Source organism: Panthera pardus, unplaced genomic scaffold (genome assembly GCF_024362965.1).
Source record: "Panthera pardus isolate Hobbes unplaced genomic scaffold, ASM2436296v1 HiC_scaffold_6, whole genome shotgun sequence".
NCBI lineage: Eukaryota > Metazoa > Chordata > Mammalia > Carnivora > Felidae > Panthera > Panthera pardus.
Window position 1 is genome coordinate 96,804,248 of NW_026526991.1, and position 4,014 is coordinate 96,808,261.

A 4,014-nucleotide genomic window follows, 5' to 3' on the forward strand; every position below is an offset into this window, starting at 1 on the left:
TTTCTCAAATTTAATTATATTAATGTAAAAAATATATACTGAGGTATATATTATTTGTTTCTTAAGCTTTTGCTATTTAGTAACATTAATTTTATATATATATATATATATGTATCTTACAAATCATAATATTATTGTAAAAATTCTCAACAAAGTGAATAATTCCATTGTATTTCCAAGTAATTAATTTGTCCTAACCCTTAAAGGACCTCAAATGAGGATTGAACCACGCAGGGTGATGAGGTTATCAGTCTGAAATGAGTCAGGAGACAGAAACAAGGGGACACTTGAAGTAAACATTTATCTACTTATAAGAGAAAGCTTACTAAAAGGAAAGGATACTAGTTTAAGAAACTTACAAAGAATATCCTAGAATTAAAGGACAGATCACTGAAGCCAGATCTACTCTCTGAAGATGGGATTCAGATGTCATTGAAGACGATGTGGCTACACACAGCTTCACGGATGACAGGCTCACCGGATTGGCCTGGAACAGATCAGCTCCACACTCCACGGGCTGAACTTGATGAGGAAGGATCTCAGGCTGCGACTGGCAAACAGGAAGACCTCCCTGTCAGAGCGCCAGGAGGAAAGACCAGAAGATAGGAAACTGACAGATTGCCTACAAGAACTTGCTGTGGGACGAATACATGTGACTTCCTGCAAGACTGCAACTGGCAACCAAGCCATGGCGGCCAAAGGAGAGACAACACCATGAATCCAGGAAGAAGAGCCCTTTCTGCTGCATTGGCTCTCCATTGTCTTTTACTGACAAAAGTCAATTTCATGTGAGATGACAAGAGAGAAAATGGATAGGATCTTCCACCGTTATCTGAGAACAGGGCACTGAGGGTGGATTTGGAGCTGAGAGTACTAAATGAACGGCCCCTTGAGGTTATCATAGAACAACCACAGGGTTGCTGTATAAGAGCCATTCAGATCGGCCCACTTCCACCGATGATGGAACCAAATTGTACTCTCCAAATCTCTCTTGGTACCACACTATCAAAGGTTAAACTCATTTTGAGGTAGAGATTGCTTTCTCGTTGGATAATAACCGGTGTCTTATTTGTTGTTTTCCTTACATGGATTCAAATATTTTGGAAAAGATTTATTTTTTTAATGTTTTCATGCACACACCTCTGTCAGTCTTTACGACCGTGCTAAAAAATACTTTGAGACAAATAAATAAAATGTTCAATAATAGAGAAAACAAAAAATTAAAATGTACAGAAATTAGTGTGGGTCAAATGTTTACTTATTGCCAGAATTCAAGACAAACTTGAGTAATTTGACGATGATTCAGAGATATTTCTACCCTTATTCAATTATAAGAGGGAAAGAGATTAACCTTGATTATTATTTGTAAACCAAATTCATATTTCACATATGTTTATATCTGTGAAGTGAGACATATTCTTTATATTCTCTGTACATAATCCTTATAGTCTTCTAGAAAAATTATATGAATATTCAAAATGAATTGAATATAGTTGTTAATGGGAACTATAACTAATTACTAAAGTTGTGTTTCATAGTACCCAAGTTTGCAATGACATTGAAAGTTACACATTAATTTTTCATTTACCTGTTTGTTGTTTGGCTATGTTATAACTGATCAAGGCTGGACTTGACTCCAGACTACATGTTATAGCTGATCAAGGCTGGACCTTACTCCGGACTGCATACACGTTCAGCTCAGATCCCTGTATAGATTTCATTTTGAGAAGATCGGGCTGCCTGGTCTATGATTTTATAGCAGAGATAACAGCTAGCAGAAATGTGTTTCTTAGTGCCTGGTCTCTGAAGTCATGAGCTGTCACATTCCCACTCACATTACATTGTGAAACAAGTGATCACATCCTTACATTATATTGTGAAAACAAGTCACATGGGCCAACTTCTCGTGGTTGTCTGTAGAGTGTACTCTTTTCAATGTTGTCAGAGGGAAGAAATGTAGATTCACTGAAAATAATCTAATCTACCATTATAGCCATAGGAATGTTTTTTTTTATTATATTGCTTGAATTAGATAAGTTTGTAAAAGAAAATATGGATAGTTTCTAAAAGATATGTTTGCAAAAGTAAATGATTGGGAAATGGATTAAAAATTTAGTACTTTCTTAACTTCCCAACTGGGTCTTTTTCTTCTGTGCTGAAAATCCTTATAAAGCAGTTTTCTATGGTGACAGACATAATGGTATAGGTGCTTTCACCACGGTCCTTGATCAACTTACAAATAAGGTATAAGCATAAAGGTGTAAAGTAAGGACATTGGCAGTCCTTCATGAAATTTCTAAGTGCACACTTGTAGTCCTGGGGCTCAGTTATGTAACTGCCCTGGCTCAGTTTCCTCTGCTAGAAAACATGGAAGAAATAGTATCTTATTCATAATTACTTAAAGAGTATTTGAACAGTACCTCTTGGCCCATGAGTGTTCACTAGATCTGAGTCATTTTGGCTTAAGAGCTTGATGCTTTTGTGCCATCACCTATGACATGATGACCTTAATTGTAACAACTTATGTAGGAATAAATAAAAATAAACAATATGATACCTATTGATCCTTGAAATAAAGCCTAAGTCCATTAAGTTCTTCCTGTCTGTGATCTCTTCGTACTGTGCTTTTCTCAATGTTCAATAAAGGCCATTTTCCAATAAAACTGATGCTCTGTCTTCTTCCTTCCCCCCAGTGAAATAGTAGGATATCAGAAATGTAATCTGACAACCATTTTGACCATATACACCACAGAAATCTGCATCAAAAAAGGTGAGAAATTCAAGACACAGCATGTATGGACACTAGAGTAATTTCTTCCATATATGTGTTTCATATTTTGAAATCAAGTCTCAATTACTGTTCTTTCCCTTATTGGCCAAGAACCCCAGTCTCCTCACAAAGTCTGTTATTTGGACATATGTAAAGACTGTCTCTTTTGGAATTGAAGAATTTGAAGGGGATTTTCAAGCTGCGACACGATAGCCTGTTTGATTAGTAGATTTGGGGATCCTACAGGGTCCAAGGTGAAGAAGGGATTGAAATGTCCTTTCCCTTCCAATGTTGGAGTATCCCATCCACACATATGCATCTGTTACCATAAAGAATGGAGAAAAATAAGAGACGCTGCTAAATACATTCTGATGTAGAATCCCTCCCAGTTTTCTCCCAAAGCATTTTTTACATTTCTACATACATGCCTTAAACAGTGCAAAAATTATTACTTATACCTATAAGAAGCCATGGAAATTATTTATGAGCTTGGGTTAGGGGATCCACCAACACGACTGGAGATATATAAATATGGAACATTATTAGGGAGATGATCATTAAGAATAAACTGAGAGTAGAAAGAATCACACAGAAGTCAAGGATATCAAGATCAAATTGGTAATTTTCTCTGTGTCTACCTTGTGAGGTTATGCATAGGTATTGTACATATTGGGCTCATTACTTTGGCTGCCATAATGCAGAAAGGACTGAGCTGTGTATCCAGATTCTCTTCTCCCAAATTTACTAATATTAAAATTTTGTGTTCTGGTAGTTAATGGGTGTAAAGTTGGAGATTAATCTCTAGGGGCACCTGGGTGGCTCAGTCGGTTTATGTCTGACTCCTGATTTTGACTCAGTTCATTATCTCCTGGTTCATGACACTGAGCCTCACATCACATCAGGCTCTGCACTGACAGCTTGGAACCTGCTTGGGATTCTGTCTCTCCCTCTCTCTGCCTCTCCCTCTTTTCTCTCTCTCTCTCTCTCTCACCCTCACAATACATGAAGTTATTTTAAAAAGAGTCCTTGAAAACTAATTCACCTTGCCATCATATTCCAAAGATATTTTCATATCTAGTTCATCCGTCGTACCTAGGTCACCTGGTTTGCCATTATTAGAAATATTAGATACTTGATATCATAAAAAGTAAGCTCTAATTACTCTAATTACCCATATTATTTTCAGTAATTTTGAGTGTGGTGTTTTTTATACTGCTAGGCATAGATTTCATTAAAGTTAAACA